Source organism: Martes martes (assembly GCF_963455335.1).
Source record: "Martes martes genome assembly, chromosome: 17".
NCBI lineage: Eukaryota > Metazoa > Chordata > Mammalia > Carnivora > Mustelidae > Martes > Martes martes.
The window spans coordinates 19,286,981-19,309,607 of record NC_137905.1 but is presented as its reverse complement, the minus strand read 5'-3'; the positions used below and the strand labels follow the sequence as shown (position 1 = coordinate 19,309,607).

Below are 22,627 nucleotides of genomic sequence, written 5' to 3'. Positions count from 1 at the left end.
CGGCGGGCATTCCTCTCCCGGCTGCCCTTCTCAAGTCCTTGCTTCCCGGATGAAGCTAAAGTCCCAGGAAGTAGTATCACATCCCTACTGGATTCAAAAGCAAAACCTGCCTCCTTTCCTTCCTCCCCCTGCTTGAACTCTCGGGCAGCTCCCCACCCTAGCATCCCCGACAAACCACCTTAAGTGGCAAGGGCACTGTTTTTCTCGTTGAATGAGAAACCAGTCATCCAAGAGGAGCTTTTTGCGAAAGACGAATTTGGGCCACAACAGTGAACTGCACATCCTAAGAGGCCAGAAGGCAGCCGGCCTGGAAAACCCTCACAGCCCTGAGACCCAGAGCCCGACCAGCCCAGGACCTCTGCATCAGCCAACGGAGGGAGGGTCCAAGAGGAGAGGAACCTACTTCAGGGGCCAAACCCCATGGTCCTCATGCCCTTGCACAAACATTCAGCGACTTGCAGATTTAAGTACCTTCCTCCAGACCTTGACACACAAATTAGGGGACTACCACTCAGCAGGATCTGTCAGTGGTGTCCCCAGCTCCACAGACAATCTCGATGGTGGCCCTCCTACTAAATTCGACATTTGCTGAGCACTCTTACTGTGGGCCACATGATGTGGTGGACACTGCCACAAGCATTCTCACTTGATTTCATCTTCATTCCACCCTGTGAAGAACACACGGCTGGTCTGCTTGTTTTATACAACTCAGTGGGATTTAGAATATTCAAAGCTACACAACCATCACCATAAGATAATTCTAAGAGGAACATGTTTGTTTGTTTGTTTGGGGGGCGGGAGAGAGAGAGAGAGACGCTTACTTAGGCAGCAGCACACCCAGCAATGGCCCACCCAGGCGTCAATTTCACAATCTTTGACTTGAGCCCAAAACAAGAGTCAGATACTAAGCCAACTGAGCCAATCAGGTGCACCAAGGAACATGGATGCATTTTTAATCTCCCGTCCTATTAATGAAATTTTAAAAATGAGGGCCAAATGTTAAGCAACCAGGCACCTGGGTGGCTCAGTCGCTTAAGCATCTGCCTTCAGCTTCGGTCATTATCTCTGAGTCCTGGGATCAAGTCCCAAATGGGCACCTGTTCAGCAGGGAGTGTGCTTCTCCCTCTCTCCCTCCCCCATACTTGTGCACGTGCGTGCACGCTCTCTCTCTCACATGCTTGCTCTTGCACTCTCTCTCTAATAAATAAATAAAATCTTTCTAAAAAAAAAAAAAAAATAGATGGGGCACCTGGGTGGCTCAGTCGGTTAAGGCTCTGCCTTCTGCTCATGATCATGACCAGGGTCCTGGGATGGAGCCCTGCATCGGGCTCTCTGCTCGGCAGGGAGCCTGCTTCCCCCTCTCTCTCTGCCTGCCTCTCTGCCTATTTGTGATTTCTCTCTCTGTCAAATAAATAAATAAAATTTTTTAAAAAAATAGCTGTGTCCACTGAAAAGGCCTAGAAACACAAGATCAATAATCATAACCATCCTAGTGCCCAGACTAAGGTCTCTTAAGTATTATTTTACACTAACAGGAACGAGAACTTCTAGGAGAAATGACTGATTTCAGGTCTGGGGCAGGGCATACACAAGGTAAGCCTATGCAAAAGCAAGTATACAGTTGAAGGCCACTGAGGTTTTGTCAGAAGGAGGCAGGAGTCAACCTGAAGGGGCTCCCAATGGCCAACAAGATAATACAGATAGATGTATTTATACAATATTCATAGAAATATACACATAAACACATATTATAATAAATGTGTACACCTGAGGACATTGTATACATCTGAGTAACATTCAAACCTTGGTCTAAATAATATCATTTTCCAGTGACGGGAACCAAGGCTCCCTGGAGAACTTCCAGGGCTGAGGTAGGAGGATCTAAGATGAGCCTGGAATTCTTGTGTCTGAGAAAGAAGGGAACATGTCTAAAGGGCACTGGAAATGGTTCAGAGGGGCTCCCATTGGCCAAATCTGGGACAATCTGAGCATCAAAATAGGTAACAATTAAATATTAAAGTCTGTGAATAAAACATGAACTCATGAACACATACTGACATAAATAAACAGGGAAGAGGGGAAAACTCTTCCTTACAGTTGAAAATCCAGCTAATAAGAGGTGCCTGGGTGGCTCAGTCGTTAAGTATCTGCCTTCGGCTCAGGTCATGATCCCAGGGTCCTGGGATCGAGCCCCGCATCAGGCTTCCTGCTCGGCTGGAGGCCTGCTTCTCCCTCTCCCTCTGCCTGCTGCTCTGCCTACTTGTGCTCTCTCTCTGACAAATGAAGAAATAAAATTAAAAAAAAAAAAAAAAACAGCTAATAATACAGAAGGAAAGATGGATCCATACAATGGTCACTTGCCAGCCATCGTAACAACCAGAATTCAAGCAAGAATCAATGGATATTAAGACTAATGAGTGAAAGCTTGAGGAGTTACGGGATATTTACATACTCAAAGTATCTTCCCACAAAAATACTTACTAATCATACAGGGGGAAAAAAGAGTAACCTGAGAGTGGAGAAGCCTGGCAGGTATCACTTGAACCAAATTAAGATCACCAGTAAGGGAGTAGGTATCTACGTCATCTGCCTCTGACAGGAGGCACTGAAAATAAGGCATCATTATTTCTGCGGCATTCCTGACAATACCACAAGATAGCCAGAGTCTAAACATGAGAAAACGTCACACAAACCCAAATTGAGGGACGTGCCACAAAATAACTGGCCGGCATGCCTCCCAAATGTCAATGTCACAAAACACAAAGGCTGAGGAACAATTCCAGACTCGAGGAGATTAAAGAGAAATGACACTGAACGCAACATGTGATCCAGGATATTCTTGTACTATGTATAGTAGGTTGCTGTTGTTGTTGTTGTTTTAAGAATTTACTTATTTATTTGACAGAGAGAGAGGGAACACAAGCAGAGGGAGTGGGAGAGGGAGAAGCATGCTTCCCACTGAGCAGGGAGCCTGATTCGGGGCTCGATCCCAGCACCGTGGGATCATGACCTGAGCTGACGGCAGACGCTTAACGACTGAGCCACCCAGGCGCCTGCGTGTAACGGTTTTGAGGCAACCAGAGAATTATGAGTAAGGTCTGCAGTTTAGCTTTAGTATTGTATCAGTGTTAATTTCCTGACTTTGATCATTGTACTGTGGTTTTGAAACAACAGGGTCTTGTCTTTAAGGACAATGAAGTATTTAAGGATAAACCGGCGTCAAGTCTGCACTACCAAAGACTTAAAAGACTCAAAAGGCTTAAAATACTACATAAATATACACATACACATGTGTCTGTACACACACAAAGGGAAAGGATACAGCAAATGTAGTAAAAAGTTAACATTTGGAGAATCTAGGAGAAAGTACAGATTACTCTGCACTACTCTCGCAACTTTTGTGTGAGTCTGAAATTATTTCAGATTCCAAAGTCTTTTTAAAAGACCACAAAATAATGAAATATATTAAATACACAAAAGCCATGAGTTTTTAATGGACAGTTCAAGGGGAAAATCCCACTGTTCGCCTTTGGGGGTTGCTAAAGCATCAGCTTGTTATTAGGAAAGCGGATAAAGGGGCACCCGGGTGGTTCAGTGGTTAAGTGGCTGCCATCAGCTCAGGTCAGGATCCCAGGCTGGGACTGAGCCCCGCATCAGGCTCCCTGCTTCTCCCTCTCCCGCTCCCCTGCTTGTGTTCCCTCTCACTGTCTCGCTTGCACTGTCAATTTTTTTTAAGATTTAATTTATTTATTTGACAGAGAGAGAGATCACAAGTAGGCAGAGAGGGAGGCAGAGAGGGGGGGAAGCAGGCTCCCTGCTGAGCAGAGAGCCCCAGGCAGGGCTCAAGCCCAGGACCCTGAGATCATGACCCGAGCCAAAGGCAGAGGCTTTGACCCCGAGCCACCCAGGCGCCCCTCTCTCTACCAATTAAATAAATAAATTAAATCTTTATTAAAGAAAAAAAAAAAAAAAAAAGGAAAGCTGACAAAGGTGCTGGCATTCAACCCAACCCCTGCAGTGGCAACCAAAAAAAAAATGTCTCCAGATATTGTCAGATGTTCCCCGAGGGGCAAAATCTCCCACCTCCATTCAGAACCACGGATCCAGGTCATGATCATCATTGGCTGTTAAGCTATTAAGTAAAAGGCCGAAGAGGAATTTTAAGTAGATGTATCAGGCTCAATACACTCATACTGAGCCATCGATCCCGGTCTCATTGAATGCAAGACCATCAGACACTTTTGCCTTCTGATGTCGATGCAACAGGATGGACATGGCAGCACCGACAGAGCTTTCCTGCCATCCCCCGAAACAAAGCCTCCAGAGTGAACTCGTTTACAGGAATGGCAGGAGTCAGAGAAGCATGTTAACTTTACACCCACGAGACCATCAGCCAAATTCAAGATGTGGGCAACACTACACAACAAATTACCTCTTCTCATCAACAGACAACCAGCGTAAAAGGAGAGGACGGCTCCTGCACACTAGGAGAGCCTCCTAAGAATCGTACTGAGCAGAGGCAACGTGCAGATCTTGTTTAGATCCTACTTGAAACAAACCAAAAAGGCACTTCTGAGATCCCTGGAGAAAAAGAAACACGTTCTGGATCTTAGACATTAAGGAACTGTTAATTATTTAGATGTGACAATACTGTGGACGTGTCATTTAGGGAACACGGTCTTTAACCATTAGAGATGCATACTAAGTATTGACAGCTGAAATGCTGCGGTATCTGAGACCGGTTTTAACAGGACAGCCAGAAAAAGTGGGGGGCGGGGTGGTAACTGGTAAAAGAAGAACATAAAATGTTGGTAACTGCTGAAGATGGGTGAAGGAGGTATGGGGGGTCGTAATACAATTCACTGTACTGCGATGAAGGTTAATTCTATGTGTCAACTTGAGTGGGCCAAGGGATGCCCAGATTAAACACTTCCTGGGTAGCTCTGTGAGGGTATCCAGGGGAGAGCAGCATTTGCACCTTAAGTAAACTCGGTAACGCAGATTGCCCTCCCCAGCGTGGTGAACACCATCCAGTCCACTGAGAACCTGAACAGAACAAAAGGGGAAGTGGGGAAGAGTTCGTCCCTTTCTTCCTGGCCCACTGCTTGCATCCCATCTTCTCCTGCCCTTGGGTTGGAGTTTCCGTCATCGGCTCTGGGCCAAGAGGACTCTGAATTACACTACCGGCTTGCCTGGATCTCCAGCTTGCAGACAGCAGATCATGGGACTTCTCAGCCTCTGCAACCATGTGAGCCAATTTCTCACAATAAATCTCCTTTTATATCCTTCTAGTTCTGTTTCTCTAGAGAATGCTGATTAATACAACTAGTAAATGTTTCTAAGTTTCCATAATAAAAATCTTAATTTAAAAAGAATGTGGAGGGCGCCTGGGTGACTCAGTTGGTTAAGTGTCTGTCTTTGTCTCAAGTCATGATCCTGGGGTCCTGGGATCGAGTTCCGTATCAGGCTCCCTGCTAAGTGGGGAGTCTGCTTCTCCCTCTACCCCTCCCCCTGCTCATGATCTCTCTCCCTCTCTCTCTCTCAAATAAATAAAATCTTTTTTAAAAATGTTGAAGGACTTATATCCAGAATATACAAAGAACTCTCCAATCTTTACAGTAAGAAACAATCCAATTAAAAAGTGGATAGAAGAGGGGTCCCTGGGTGGCTCAGTCAGTTGGGCATCTGCCCTCAGCTCAGGTCATGATCCTGGAGTCCTGGGATCGAGTCTTACATGGGGGGGGGGTGTCTCTGCTCAGAAACAGCAGTCTCTGTTTCTCCCTCTCCCTCTGCCCCTTCCCTCAGCTCATGCTCTCTCCCTCTCACTGACTCCCTTGGTTGCACTCAAATAAATAAAATCTTAAAAAAAAAAAAAGTGGGTAGAAGATTACCTCATGAAAGAAGATACATACACAGATGGCAAACAGATACAGAAAAGAAGACCTTTACCACCATTAGTCACTAGGGAAATGCAAATTGAGATCACAATGACATACCACTTCACACTCACCAGAATGGCTACAATTTAGAAAATAGCAGACAATTCTCAGAGATGACAACAATGCAAAGCCACTAGGACTCTCATACACTACTTTTTGAGAATGCAAAATGGCATAAAGCCACTCTACAAATGGTCTGGCAGTTTCCTATAAAGCCAAACATACACTTAATGCCACATGACCAGTAATCCCACTCCTAGGTGTCTGCCCTAGAGAAAGGAAAATTATGGTCACACTAATACCTACACATAAGGTTTACTACAGCTCTACTTGTAATCACCAAAACCTGGAAACAATCTACGTGGCTTTCAAGGAATGGATAAACAAATAGTGGTATGCCCATAAAACTGGAATACCACCTACGCTCCCCCCCAAAAAGGATCAAACTATTGATACACAGAGCAACACGGAAGAATATTTCAAATACCTCATGCTAAGTGAAAAAAGCCAGACTCAAAGGCTACAAGACTGTCTGAGTCTGCTTACGTGACATCCTGGAAAAGGCTAAACCATAGGGATAGAAACAAGACATACTGGTTGCCAAGGGTTGGATGGAAGAAGAGGGAATGATTAACAAGAACACGGGAGAATGAGACAATTCTGATGAAACTATTCTGAACTTTGACTGTAGGGGTGGACAGAGGACTATATATTTGTCAAAACTCACAGATTGGTATACACTTTAAAAAGTGAAATTTATTGTAGTCAAATGAAAAATAATGAAAAACACATTGTGTGTCAACTTAAAAATTTTTGAAATAAAAATGAGAAAAAAAAAGGCTGTGAAGTCTGTTGATAAAAGAGAAGCATGCTATCATCCCATTATAAAGCAGTCTGCAGGTAGTGTGTATATGTGTGTGTGTGTGTATCCACACCCATCCATACGCACAGAGACACAAGCGTTACGCACAATGTGAATAGTGCTCGTCTCTGATTCATAAGATTCCAGGAAATTTGCTTTTTTTCTTTAAAGGTACTGGTATTTTCTGATTTATTTTCCCCTAAAAATAAGTTTGTGGTACCTTTATGATTTCTTTAAAGAGTAATCTTGAAACAAACAGATAAAATGATAAATACCAGCTTCTCTGGGAAGCTTTTCCTGATTTCTCCAAAAGTAGCCTTTCTCCCTCCAGGCTTCTCTTCGATGTCTTCCAAGCAGGCTGCCCTCAGCCTCATTTTCTCCGTGGCCCTTTAGGCTCTCCTGCTGACTGAGCTCAAGGAGGAAATGCCTCCGACGTACCTTGCTCCCGTGATCACTCAGTTACTGCATGGCGGTGCCTGTCTCAGGAATCATGTTTCTCTGGTTCCCTGCTCCGTCCCCCCTTAAGGGGCATTCAATGACCAGCTGGTTAATGACTGACCAGCCAATGACCAATGAATAGGCATCGAATAAATGACCATTAAGCCATACCCACAGGGTAACCGGACACTATCCAAAGGTAGATAATTAATGTTTCGGGTCAGCCTAGAACACAGGCTCAGGTGAAAGGCTTTTGGGATGACCCCTGGCCAGGTAAGTTTCTAGAAATTATTTGGCAGAAAACAGGCAAGGCTGGCTTATCACTTGCCATATCTGTGGATCAGAGACCCGGGGCTGTCAATTCATAAGATAATAAGCTTTAAAACTACCCCAACGGGATAAAGGGCCAGGCTAGTGCCTTGTGGCACACATTCAAGGGTCAAAGATTCAGCTACAGGAATAAGGAAGAGGCCAGATGTGGTAACAACAGCCAAGTGAAAACGGAATTTAGGTGATTTTAGGTGACATCAGTCACACTGAAGCTAAAAGTCAGTAAAGGATGAAGTAGAAGACTTAAATTTTGATGGCAGGGTTGAACTGAGTGGTCACAAATCTTTTCTCATCTTGGACATTGTATTTTCACACCTACAAGATGAAGTCTGTCTGTTAATTTGAAAAGACATATGAAGAGTCAACTCATTTCAATGTATATTTTTGCGGGGCGCCTGGATGGCTCAGTCGGTTAAGCATCCAATTCTTTATCTCAGCTCAGTCCCACACTGGGCTCAGTCCCACACTTGCTGGGTGTGGAGCTTACTTTATTTTCTTAAAGAAGATTTTATTTACTTACTTGAGAGAGAGAGAGCAAGCATGAGTGTGGGGAGGGGCAGAAGGAGAGGGAGAAGCAGACTCCCCACTGAGCAAGTGGCCTGATGTGGGGCTTGATCCCAGGATTCCTGGGATCATGACCTGAGCTGAAGGCAGATGCTTAACCAACTGAGCCACTAGGTGCCTCTGGAGCTTACTTTAAAAAAAAAAAAAAAGTATTTCTGTGATTCCAAGCACATGCCAGGAAGATCCAAAGCAGTATTTTTTTTTTAATATTTTTTCCTCACTTCTAAATTTTTAAAAATATATTAAATATTTAAATGCTTTTTAAAATATTTTTATATATTAAATATTTTTATATTTCCTCACTTCGAAAACAAAAACAAATTAAAAACAAAACAAAACAAGGGGCGCCTGGGTGGCTCAGTGGGTTAAGGCCTCTGCCTTCAGCTCGGGTTGTGATCCCAGGGTCCTGGGATCAAGCCCCGCATCGAGCTCTCTGCTCAGCGGGGAGCCTGCTTCCTCCTCTCTCTCTGCCTGCCTCTCTGCCTACTTGTGATCTCTCTCTGTCAAATAAATAAATAAAAATCTTAAAAAAAAAAAAAAAAAAGAGTCCTATTAAAAAAAAAAAAGAAGAAAAAACAAAAGCACCACAGTAATAAGATTTCTCTCTCGCCTCAGCAGGCTAAGGCCCCTGCAGCCTGCCAGCCAATAGCCTATTTGCTATAGAAAATGTAGGCACCTGGGTGGCTCAGCCAGTTAAGTGTCTGACTTCTGGTTTTGGCTCAGGTCACAATCTCAAGGTCAAGAGAGAGTCGTGTGGAGTTGGCTTGAGATACTCTCTCCCTCTGCTCTTCATCCCTGCTCACATGCTCTCTCCCCCTCTAAAATAAATAAATAAATCCTAAAAAAAGAAAGAAAGAAAAACAAATTAAAAATCTTCCAAATATCATGGGGCGCCTGGGTGGCTCAGTGGGTTAGAGCCTCTGCCTTCGGCTCAGGACATGATCCCAGGGTCCTGGGATCGAGCCCCGCATCGGGCTCTCCGCTCAGCGGGGAGCCTGCTTCCTCCTCTCTCTCTTCCTGCCTCTCTGACGACTACTTGTGATCTGTCTCTGTCAAATAAATAAATAAATAAATCTTTTAAAAAAAAAAAAAAAAAAAAATCTTCCAAATATCACAATTTGGGAATTCCTGTTCCAGTTAATGGATTAAGTACAGTGCACCCCGTCTCTCTCACTGAATGCAGCTGTAAAATCTGGAAACAGTGCGCGGAGCAGCTCCTTCAGGACACTGAAAACTAAACAGTAGTGGGCAGATGAGGGAAGCAGAACAGAATTCAGAGTTCACTGAACAAGCAGCCAGTTTCCTATTTTTCCTCTCAGTATTGCCCAACTTGGACTCAAGGCAACCTCAAACTCAGAAAAAGGAACCAGGTATGGACAGAGAGAGCTCTAGGTCAATCCCTCCAGTTCTGGCTAGAGAAGTGGTCGAGGACATTTTATTTAATACTATAAATATTGGTGGGAAATCCTGTTTTTAATTTTCCTTAAAAAAATTTTTTTTTCCTTCACTCTCCTATTCCAGACCCCAGGCGAGTGTGAAGCGGCACAAGCAGCTGCAGCAGCAGAAGCCTGCAGACGCCTTAAATTCTGACGAAGAAGGGGACTCTTCCCATATGATCCAAGGACACAGAATTCCAAGAGGGAGCCCCACTTCCTTTTCCTGTCCCAGTCCTCCTACTGCTTGCCACTGGGCATGGGCACAGCCATGAAAAGAGGACAATGGCAACTAACATGCCTGCTTCTGGACACGTGTCTAAAAAAGGGGGTGAAAAGGGGAACTGGAACTAGCAGAAAGGGAAAGCGATTCATCAGTCACTCCTAAACTTGGGGGCTCACTCCAAACTGGACATGTGTAGACCTGACCTTAAGCAGCACAGTGAAGACTTTCAGAACTGAACTATGGGACAGGTCACTGCACACGTAGGTCTCAGACTGACCCTTGGATAACACACACAAGGGGACGATCCAAATAGCACCACAAAGGCTCTGAAACAGAACTGACATGGAATCCTCAACCCCACAGAAGGCTGGTTTGCCATCTGAATCCAAGCAGGCTGATGGCCTTCTAAAGCAAACAAAACAAAGATCAACATTCTTCACAGGATTTAAACAAGACCAGAGTCTCAAAACATAATAATCAAATGTCCATGATATAATCCAAAATTACTTGGCATACAAAGAACCAGGAAAATCTCAAATCACACGGAAAAAGGGAATCAACAGATGCCAATGCTGAAATGACACAGTGCTGGAATTATCAGGTTACAAAGCAGCTATAGTAAAAATAATCCAAGGAAAAAGGATGGATGAGTACATCTGAAACAAAGAGAAAGAAAGTCTCAGCAAAGAAACTGAGATATAAAGAACCAAGGGCACCGGGGTGGCTCAGTCAGTTAAGCATCCAACTCTTGGCTTCAGTTCAGGTTGTGATCTCGTGGGTCATGATATCCAGCCTGGTGTCAGGCCCCACACTCAACCAGGAAGGAGTCTGCTTGAAGATTCTCTTGATCCTCTGTCATTTCCCACACTCATGCTTATGTGTGCAGGCTAATAAATAAATAAATCATAAAAAAAAGAAGAAGAAGAAGAAGAAGAAGCAAGTGCAAATTTATAAAACCATATCCAAAAAAAAAAAAAAAAACAACCCTCAATGGATGGGCTAAAAAGCAGAATGGAGCTGATCAAGTAAAATAACCTCAAGATAAATCAATAGAAATCACCAAATCTGAACAATAATGAGAAAAAAAAATTGCAGAGAACCTCAGGGACCTATGGGATAATACCAAAAGGTCTACTTATTTCTGTCACTGGCATCCCAAAAGGAGAGGAGAAAAAAAAAAACATGAAAAAGAAACAAGCATTTGGAGAAATAATGCCAGACAAATCCCCATATTTGACAAAAGACATAAATTTAAAGATTCAAGAAGCTCAGCAAATCCTAAACAAAAAATTAAAGAAGTCTGTGCCTGGATGCATCATAATCAAACTGCTGAAAACAATGAAAAAAAGTCCTAAAATCAGCCAGAGAAAAAAGATGCATTCTACATAGTCAAACAATTATTTGAATGATGCAAATTTATCATCAGAAACCATGGGGGCCAGAAAGAAAAGGAATAGCATTTTTAAAGTACCGAGAAGTTCTATATCCAGCAAAACTATCCTTCAGGTTTAAAGGTGAAATAAAGACGTTCTTAGTAAGGGGGCGCCTGGGTGACTCAGTCATTAAGCATCTGCCTTCGGCTCAGGTCATGAGCCCAGGGTCCTGGGATTGAGCCCCATCATCACATCAGCCTCCCTGCTCAGTGGGGAATCTGCTTCTCCCTCTCCCACTCACCCCTGCTTATGCTCCCTCTCTCGCTATCTCTCTGTCAAATAAAAAATAAACTCTTAAAAAAAAAAAAAAAGACATTCTTAGAAAAAGAATTAAGAGAATTCATAGCCAGCAGACCTGCTCTAAATGAAATGCTAAAATTTCAAATTGTCAGACAGAATGGATCCCAGAGGAAAACCTGGAATGTCAAGAATGAAAGCAGAGCAACAGAAATGATAAAAACCTGGGTAAATACAATGGACAATTTTCTCCTCTCAAGTTCTTTAAAATATGTATGATGTTTGAGAGCAAAATTTCTAACACTGTTTGACGGGATTTCAGTGTATATGACAACTAAAATGAGGGAAGGGAGTAAAGAGGCAAATGAACCCATGTGATGGTAAGGTTTCTGTACTTTACCTAAAGTAGTAAAATAGTAATTATAATTAGACTGTGAAATGCTAGAAAGTAATTCTTAAGGCAAACACTTTACAAAACTACTGAAAGACATACACGGTCAAAATCCAGCAGATCAAATACAATGGGATACTAGCAAATATCCAAATAATCCAAAAGAGGAGAGGAAAGGGAAAACCAAGGAACCAAGCACAAAGGAAACACACAGAAAATAAATTTTAAAAATGGCAGGCCTAAATCAAAACATATTAATAACACTAAATGTAAGTAGTCTAAACATACCAATTAAAGATGGACACTGTCAGATGAATTAAAAAATAGGATCCAACTACATGCCGTCTTTAAGAAACTCACTTCAAATATAATGATGTAAGTAGGTTAGAAGGAAAATGATGGAAAAACATACACCATACAAACACCAGTAAGAGAAGCTGGAATGGTATATTAATACTAAAGGACACTCAGAGCATAGAAAATTACTAGGGATAAAAAGGGAAATTATATAAAAAATACAAGCTTCAATTCACTAAAAAGGGGTAATAATCCTAAATACGTATACAATAACAGAGCTTCAAAATACATGAAGCAAAAACTGCTCCAAATGAGAGAAGAATTAACAAATGCAGTTGAAGACTTCAGCATTCCTCGCTCCATAACTGAGAGAACTAGCAGACAAAAAAATCAGCAAGAATATAGAAGAAAGATGGATCAAAGAGTGAAACAGAAGACCTAAAACAATAAAACTCTTAGAAGAAAGCACAGGGGAAAAGCTTCATGACACTGGATTTAGCAATGATTTCTAGGATATAACAACAAAAGCACAGGAAACAAAAGTAAAAACAGATAAATTGAACTACAGCAAAATTTTATACTTCCGTACATCAGAGGACACAATTTACAGAGTAAAGAGACAACCTAGAAAATGGGAGAAAGTATCTGCAAATTATGTCTCTGATAAGGGGTTAATATCCAGAATATATAAAGAACTGCCGCAACTCAACAATAACAAACGACCAGATTAAAAAATGGGCCAAGGACTTAAACAGACATATTTCTCCAAAGATATACAAATGGCCACCAAGTACACGAAAAGATATTTAATATCACTAATCATTAAAGAAATACAAATCAAAACCACAGTAAGGTATCACCTCCTGCCCACCAGGATGACTACTATCCAACAAAACAAAACACAGAAAATAACAAGTCTTGGGGCGCCTGGAGGGCTCAGTCCCTTAAGCAGCCATCTCTTGATTTCAGCTCAGTTCATATCTCAGGGTCCTAGGACTGAGTCCCATTTTGGGCTCCGTGCTCAGCGGGGGGCGGGAGGGGTCTGCTTGAGGACTCTCTTTCTCTCTCTCTCTCTCTCTCAAATAAAAAGAATAGATCTTAAAAAAAAGAAGAAAAAGAAGAAGAAAGTGATGAGTGTTGGTGAGGATGTGGAGAAATGGAACCCTTGAGCACTGCTGAGGAGAACACAAAACAGTGTAGCCACTATGGAAAAAAGTATGGTGGTTCCTCAGAAATTTTTAAATAGAATTACCGCATGACCCAGCAATTCCAATGTTGTGTATATATCCAAAAAAATTAAAAGCAGGGTCTGAAAAAGTTATCTGCATACCCATGTTCCTCGCAGCATTATTCACAATACCCAAAAGATGGAAGCAACCCAAAGGTCCACTGACAGATGAATGGATAAATAAAATGTGGTATATGCATACAATGGACTATTACGCAGCCATAAAAAGGAAGGAAATTCTGAGATATGCTACAATATGGATGAACACTGAGGGCATTATGCCAAATGAAATAAGCCAGCCACAAAAAAATAAATATTATACGATTCCAACAGAAAGTAGAATGGCGGTTGCCAGAACCTAAGGGAGAGGGAAACAGGCAAATGTTTACTGGGTGTAGAGTTTCAGTTTTGCAAGACAAATAAGTGTTAGCGATTGCTTGTACAATCATGTGAATGTACTTAACACTACTGGACTGTGCTTTTAAAAATGGTTTTAACAGTAACTTTTATGGTATGTATATTCTATCACAATTTTAAAAATATACGGAGAAGTACTAAAAAATACCACCAACCACCTGAATCTAACAAATTACAGAATATGTCACCTGTCAAGAGGAGAGTATACAAACTTCACAGGTACACTTAGAACATCATCACCAACTGTGTCCTGGATCAGAAAACATACTTTACTGCATTTGAAAGCATCAAAACTGAATAAAGTATGTCAACTATAACTCAACTTTAAAAAACAAAATCGCATCAAGTATGTTCTCTGACCATAACAGAACTAAACTAGAAATTAATAATGCAACAAAAACTGGAAAAATCTCCAAACACTTGGTAATTAAACAACATATTCTTTTTTTTTTTTTAAGATTTTTATTTATTTATTTGACAGAGAGAGAGATCACAAGCAGGCAGAGAGAGAGGGGAAGCAGGCTCCCCGCTGACCAGAGAGGCCGATGTAGGACTTGATCCCAGGACCCTGAGATCATGACCTGAGCCAAAGGAAGAGGCTTAAACCACTAAGCCACCCAGACATCCCTAAACAACATATTCTTGAATAACTGATGTGTCAAAGAGGAAGTCTCAGGAGAAATTAGAAAATATTTTGGACTGGATGAAAATGATAGTACAGCTTATCAAAAACTTGTGAGATGCTTATCTTAGAAAGAACAGAGCTCTCCAATCAACAATCTAAATTTCCACCTTAAGAATCACCCCTTGCTTGGGACACCTGGGTGGCTCAGTTGGTTGAGCAGCTGCCTTCGGCTCCGGTCATGATCCCAGCGTCCTGGGATCGAGTCCCGCATCGGGCTCCTTGCTCGGCAGGGAGCCTGCTTCTCCCTCTGCCTCTGCCTGCCACTCTGTCTACTTGTGCTCACTCTCACTCCTCTCTCTCTCTGACAAATAAATAAAAAAAAAAAAAAAAAAAAAAAAGAATCACCCCTTAAGGGGCGCCTGAGTGACTCAGTGGGTTAAAGCCTCTGCTTTCGGCTCAGGTCATGATCTCAGGGTCCTGGGATCGAGCCCTGCATCGGGCTCTCTGCTCAGCGGGGAGCCTGCTTCCCTCTCTCTCTCTGCCTGCCTCTCTGCCTACTTGTGATCTCTGTCAAATAAATAAATAAAATCTTAAAAAAAAAAAAAGATTAAAAAAAAAAAAGAATCGCCCCTTAAGAAACTTTTCTTAGAGCAAAGAAATCGTAAGGTGAGTAGGAGAAAGGAAATACTAAAGAGTTAAAAATCAATAAAATAAAAAATGAGGAAATACCACTGAAACAAAAAAACTGGTTTAGTTCATTAGCCAGATGGATACAGGGAGGAAAATGAGGAAAAAATCTACCAACTACCACGAATAAAAAAGAAGATATACCTCTGAACCCCCACAAACACTAAATGAATAATACAGAAATACTACAAACAAATCAATACACAAAGTTCGACAGTGACAGGGACCAATTTCAAGAAAGCCACAAACTACCAAACCTCACCCAGGAAGTATAAGAGAACTTAAATAGTCTATCAAATAAATTGGATTAATAGTTTTAAAATCTTCTAAAAAATAAAACTCCAGGCCCAGATGGTTTCACTGACAAATTCTACCAAATATCAAAAACAGAATGCGAACTCTACAAAAATCTCTCCCAGCAAAGAGAAGAGGAAGGAATACTTCCCAACTCATTTTATAAGGCCAGCATTACCTTGATAACAGTCAAAGACAGTTCAAGGAAAGACAACTAGACCTCTATTCCTCATGAACACAGACACAAAAATCCTTAGCAAAATACTAGGAAATCAAATCCAGCAATTTGTAAAAAGAACAGTACATCACAACCAATTGTGACTTAATCCAAGAAAAAAACGACTGGTTCAATTTTCAAAAATCAACAGATGTAATCCATCATATTAACAGCTTAAATAACAAAAAACACATGATTATGTCAATGGCTGCAGAAAAAACATTTCACATAATTCAACATTCATTCATGAGAAATGCTGCCAGCAAACCAGGAAGAGAAGGGAACCTCCTCAACCCCAAAAAAGAACATCTACTCAAAATCTACAGTTAACATACTTAGTGGTGAAAATGAACGCTTTCTCCCTAAGGCGACCGAAGCAACAATCTCTACTCTCACCACGGATACTCAACATTGTACTGGTATTGCTAGCCAGTGCAGGAAAAATAAATAGAAGGCATACAGACTGGAAAGAAAGAACAACTGTCTCTATGTGCAGATGGCATGACTGTCTATGCAGACCATTCCATGGGAATCTCTCAAGACGTTCCTACAACTGAGTGAGCTAGCACAGTTGCAAGGTCCAAGGTCAACACACGAAAGTCAATCATAGGGACGCCTGGGTGGCTCAGTTGGTTAAGCAGCTGCCTTCGGCTCAGGTCATGATCCCATCATTCTGGGATCAAGTCCCACATCGGGCCCCTTGCTCGGCAGGGAGCCTGCTTCTCCCTCTGCCTCTGTCTGCCAGTGCTCGCTCGCTCTCTCTCTCTCTCTGACAAATAAATAAATAAAATCTTTTAAAAAAAAAGAAAGTCAATCATATTTCTGTGTCCTAGCAATTTATCACCAGAAACCAAGATTAAAACAACAACAGCGGGGCGCCTGGGTGGCTCAGCGGGTTAAAACCTCTGCTCAGGTCATCGTCCCAGGGTTCTGGGATCGAGCCCCGCATCGGGCTCTCTGCTCGGTGGGGAGCCTGCTTCCTCCTCTCTCTCTGCCTGCCTCTCTGCCTGCTTGTGATCTCTGTCAAATAAATAAATAAAATTTAAAAACAACAACAACAGCAACAAATACCTGTATCAGTTACAAGAGCTGAAAAGAATGAAGCGCTTACATAGGAATCTAACAGAACATATGCAGGATCCACATACTGAAAACTATGAAACGATGAAGAAAGAAATCAAAGGTGACCTAAATAAGTGGACAGACAGACTGCATCCATGGACTGGAAGGTTCAAAATAGTGACAGTGTCCATTCTCCACAAATTCATCTGTGCGTTTAACACAATCCCAAAATCCCAGCAATATTTTTTAATAGATAGAAACAAGTTGATTATAAAATTTATATAGAACTAAAATAGTGAAAACGATTTTGAAAAAGAACTAAGGCAGAGGATCCACACTACCTGATGTAAGAATTAGTAAAGGGATGGCTGCATGGCTCAGTCACTTAAGCATCTGCCTTCAGCTCAGGTCGCAATCCTGAGGTCCTGGGATGGAGCCCCAGGATCACATGAGGCTCCCTGCTCAGAGAGGAATCTGCTTCTCCCTCTCCCGTGGCCCCTCCCCCAAACCTGTGCTCACTCTAGTGCTCTTGCTCTCTCGTTCTCTCGCTCTCAAATAAATAAAATCTTAAAAAAAAAAAAAAGAATTACTACAAAGCTACAGTAAACAAGACACCGTAATATTGATGAAAAGACGCACACACAGATCAATGGAACTGAGCCAAGAGCCCAGAAACAGACACACACAAATAGAGCCAATTGATTTTTGACAAAGGTGGGAAGGCAGTTCAAGGACAAAGAACAGCCCTTTCAACAGACAGTATCTGAAAAGCTTTATACCAACAGGCACACAGATGAACATCAATCTACATTTTTCACCTGGCATAAGAACTAACTCAAAAGGGATTATAGATCTAAACGTAAAACACGAAACTATTTCTTAGAAGAAAACAATGGAAAAAATCTTCATGACCTAAGATTAATTCTTAGATAGGACACCTGAAGCACAATCCATGAGAAAAAACCTGACAAACCAAGTCTCATCAAAACTAAAAACTTGTTCTGCAAAAGGCACTGTTGAGAGAATGAAAAGAAAACAGAATGAGTTAAAATATTTACAAGTCATGTATCTGGCAAAGGTCTTCTATCTAAAGTATATAAAGAATTCTCAAAATTCAACAGAAAATAAATTGTCGGGACACCTGGGCAGTGGTTAAGCATCAGCGAGTTAAGGTCATGATCCCAGCGTCCGGGGATCGCACCCCTGCATCGGGCTCCCTGCTTAGCAGAAGCCTGCTTCTCCCTCTCCCTCTGCTGCTCCCCCTGCTTGTGCTCTCTCTCTCTGTCAAATAAATGAATAAAATCTTAAAAAAAAAAAAAAAAGAAAGAAAGAAAGAAAGAAAAGAAATCGTCCAGTTAAAAATGGGCGTAAGACCCGAATGGATTTTTCACCGAAGAGAATATATAGACCACAAAAAAACACAAGATGCTTGACATCATTAGCCATTTAGGGAAATGTAAATTAAAACCACTATAAGAGGTCACAACACACCTATCACACCGGCTTAAAAGAAAAAGCGGGGAGGGGGGTAATATCAAATGCTGGCCAGGATAGAGAGCAACTAGAACACTCCTCATCGCCCAGAGAAGGCAAAATGATACAGTTACTCGGGATAACCCCATGGCTGTTTCTTATACAGCTAAACACACACTTAACATAAGATCAGCAATTCTACTCCCAGGTACCAACCCCAGAGAAATAAAAACCTATGTGCACACAAAAACCATCTATGAATGTTTACAGCAGCTCCATTCATAATCACTAAAAACTGACAACAACTCAAATGTCCTTCAACACATAAATGAATAAAGAAACTCTGGTAACATACCTACAATGGAAAACTGCTCACGGAATGAACTATGATTCAAACACAAGATGAGGGGCACCTGGGTGGCTCAGTCATTAAGCATCTGCCTTTGGCTCAGGTCATGATTCCAGGGCCCTGGGATCAAGTCCTGGATGGGGATCCTGGGATCAAGTCCAGGATCAGGCTCCTTGCTCAGCGGGGAGCCTGCTTCTCCCTCTGCCTGCCGCTCCCCTGCTTGTGTTCTCTCTCTCTCTCTCTCTCTCTCTCAAATAAATAAATAAATAAATTCTTAAAAAAAAATAAACACGACATGAACACATCTCGAGTGTATTACCCTGAGTGACAGTTTCAAAAGGTGGCATACTTGGTGATTCCACTTCTACGGCATTTTGGAAAAGACGAAAGTACAGTGATGTGGAGCAGATGAATGGTTATCGAGGGCTGGGTGTGACTGCAAGGAGCATGAAACTTTGTGGGTTGGTGACACCGTTATGCCCTAATTACAGTAGTGGTTACGTCAATGTATGTATCTGTTAAAAAAAAATCATAGAACTATACACCAAGAAAGTCCATTTCAGTGTATCTTAACTGAAAAAATAGAACACGTGGAGACCACCAAAATCCTAGGCATGTGCCCAGACCTCCAGAGCTCAACTTCTGTCAGTTTTCTTATGCGCTGAGAAAATGGTGTGTGCTCCCTGATTAAATATTTTCTTGCTGATTTAGTTCAAAACCATAATATGACAAATTCTAAATTAGCCTTTAAATGCTGTTCTTCCAGATTCAAATACAGAGTAAAAGCCTTCAATTTTCCCATTTAGTCATTAAATGAAACAAAAATAATTTTAAGAAAGAAACAGATTAGACCGCCTGGGTGGCTCAGTCGGTTAAGCACCTGCCTTTGGCGGGGGTCATGGTCCCAGGGTCCTGGGATCAAGTCCCATGTCGGGGTCCCTCCTCAGCAAGGGGGTCTGCTTCTCCCTCTTCCTCTGCCCTCCACCCCTGGCCCCAATCTCTCTCAAATAAATAAAGTCTTTCTTTCTTTCTTTCTTTTTTTAATTAAGGGGTTCCTAGGTGGCTCAATCAGTTACGTGTCTGCCTTCGGCTCAGGTCATAATCCTAGGGTCCTGGGATCAAGCCCTGCATCGGGCTCCCTACTCAGTGTGGAGTCTGCCTCTCCCTCTCCCTCCGCAGCCCCATTCAAATAAATAAACAAGGTGGTATAGCTCAGTGGTAGAGCATCTGACTGCAAATAAATAAACAAAACACCTTTCTAAAAAATCCATTAAAAAAAGAATGAAACAGATCAATTTCCAAAATGGCAACCAAAAAGCAAGCCAGAGTCTACTGGACAGGTTCAAGCAGAGACAGTCTAAAGCGTAAGGAAGCATACGCTCAGATGCTAGCTGTCTTTCGGGACACAGTGTTCAATGTTCATAGTTTAAATATTCAAACAGAGTATTTTTTGGAATTATAAATATATCCAAAAGCAAGTTACAGAACTGCCTGTATAGTATCCCATTTCTACAATATATACCTGCTAATGGAAATTCTTTATAGCTGACTGAGAATAGTGTACTGGTGATTTTTACTTCTTTTGTTCATTTTTCTGTATTTGATCTTCTTAAATTTTATTTATTTTTAAAATACTGCATGTATTTGAGAAAGAGAGCACAAGCAGGGGAGGGGGGCAGAGGGCAAAGGAGAAGCAAACTCCCTGCTGAGCAGGGAGCCCAACATGGGGCTCGATCCCAGGACCCCGATTCATGACCTGAGCCTAAGGCAGACGTTTAATGGACTGAGCCACCCAGACGCCCCTGATCTTTTTTTTTTAAACAACAAATACAAAATACCTTTAAAATCATTCTAAGTTTTTTCCACTTTGGAAAACAGAATTCAAGTTAAAAATGTGGTATTTATATTACAGATCTATTTACGTATGACTTAACACTGTGTGCTTCTTGACATAAAGGAGCTTTGTAAGCTTCACACAGTACCAGATCCCAAAAGACACTTTATCAGATGGATGGCTGGAGAATAAAGAACAGAAATATAGAAGGCTTCTCAAGGGGCACCTGGGTGGCTCAGTCGTTGGGCATCTGCCTTCAGCTCAGGCCATGCATGATCCCAGGGTTCTGGGATCGAGCCCCACACCAGGCTCTCTGCTCAGTGCAAAGTCGGCTTCTCTTGTTTCCACTCCCCTTGCTTGTGTTCCCTCTCTGCCTGTCTCTCTCTTTGTCAAATAAATAAACAAAATATTTAAGAAAAAAAAAAAAAGAAGCCTTCTCAAGAGAAATGCCTTCTCTGGTGTTTCTAAATAAAGAAGGGGGAAGAAATCAGGCCAATGATAATGGTGTTCAGATGGAGAGATGCTCACCATCACTCACCATGAGTGATGGTGAGCAGGCAGAATGGATCCTGACATGAGACAAAGGCAGGGGAGCGGACCCAGGGGGAGACCGGGAAATTTGGAAGAGGTATGAAGGAAGGAAGAGTTGAAGGAGGGCTTGTGATGGAGAGTTACAGTAGTCTCATAGGAAAAGATCTGTCCGTGCTCACTGATAACCTCAGAGAGCTAACTAATTCATCCCTCTCCCCTCCCCTAGGAGAAGTGACCCCAGGCTGCTCCTTGCACAGGGGTGTCACATTCAGGACCCTGAAGGCACGAGAGGGGTGGACGCCTGACCCTAGGGCAGCCCGTCCACAGGCTGGCCAGGCACCTCTAATCTGGCCTGGCTGGGAAAACACCACCCAAATAAAGTCAGTGGGAATCAGTCCAATCAGATGCTGCCTATAATTCAAATGCAGTCAGCAAGCTGGTGGCCAAGAGAGCAGACAGACCTGGGATGAACATTTTCCATAGCCTATCAGACTTGGGGCGCCTGGCTGGCTCAGTCACTGAAGCATATGACTCTTGATCTCACGGTCATGAGTTCAAGCCCCATGGTGGGTACAGAGTTTAAAGAATAAATACAATAAGATAAATAACCTCTCAGAATATACTGCTAATATGTATAGCTATAGCTTTATCAGAAAACAACACGACTGCACTTTCCTAAGCATTCTTTCATGCTTCTTCTGACCTTTAAGAGTCATACTTGGGGTTATGCAATCATTTCCAGAAAACACCAAGGTGTCACCCTGCAGAGTCCAGTGTTGTCCCGCACTCGTGTGCTGCCATTTAACAGCAAAATGCGTTTGTTCCACAGGGCCTCTCACTCCGGCATTCCTTACAGCCCAAGATGGTGTTTCCCTCTGCAAGCGAGCGAGGCAACAAGGGTTTTCACAGACTCTTCCTTGCAGTCTCCTTACTTTAAAACAGTATGTTCTTCAGCCAGTTTTCTCTTCTTGGAAGCAACCAGAGCATTCACTTTTATCAGGAAAAGTACCTTCCTTCACCGTGGTGTTCAACTTCCTCTCAGGTCCTGGACCAGACCTACTCCCTGGATTCTCGCAGGTCCTTGGCTCTGTGAGACAGACACAGTGCCAGATGCCGCCCTCCACAGTGGGGGTCATGGCCCCTGACCCCCACCAAGTTTTTGCCCCCAAGTTCTCAGGCCAAGTTAGTCCGCGCTCATAAGCTCCTGCCAGATACAAGTCCAAGGGACAGATTATCTGTCCCCAAGCAGCCCCCGGCAGTAGAGGATGAAGCACTTGGTGGCCTCAGGTTAGAATGGGACCAACATGAATCTGGGCAGAGCCCAGTCCTCTTTCAGACGTGGTTAGTCCACAGTCCAGTCTACAAAGGGAGGACATGGGCCCTCTGTAGCCCAGGAGCCACGGGAGGCCCTTGACTGGGCAGCGAGAAAGAAACGCTGAGTCCCATACACTCTGCTCAAGTTAAACTCCAAGATTCGTGTCGCCCTATGGCTTGGCCCTCCCAGGGCTCCCCCCAAGGCCTGCCTTACCTGTCCCACAGCAAACCCCAAAGAACTGAGAGCTGACCAACACCGCAGGGATGGGCTCAGCCTCGGGAGCAGCCCGCCCAGCCGGTCACACAGGCGGCTCAGTGCACACACCCCAATGGGATCCCCTAGAGGGGAAGTCCCATCCAGTTATCCGCACCAACCCCCATGACCCATCACATGCCATCAAGTGTCTGACAGATGCTCTGAGCGGGACTGAAAGCTCTTAGTTTCA

General features: G+C 42.8%; 1 protein-coding gene across 3 annotated transcripts in view; it reads right to left on the bottom strand.

Moving 5' to 3' along the window:
- The window catches only part of CMTM4 (CKLF like MARVEL transmembrane domain containing 4), a 70,940-nt gene that overhangs the window by 27,129 nt on the left and 21,184 nt on the right, over positions 1–22,627 (bottom strand). Inside the window, exon 1 of one of the 3 annotated variants that reach the window (XM_080828256.1) lies at positions 7,240–7,284. The exons of the other annotated variants lie outside the window; for them this stretch is intronic. The gene's annotated coding sequence lies outside the window, so the exon portion shown is untranslated. Of the gene's footprint in view, positions 1–7,239; positions 7,285–22,627 lie in introns of those variants that run through there. 3 annotated transcript variants of the gene reach the window in all.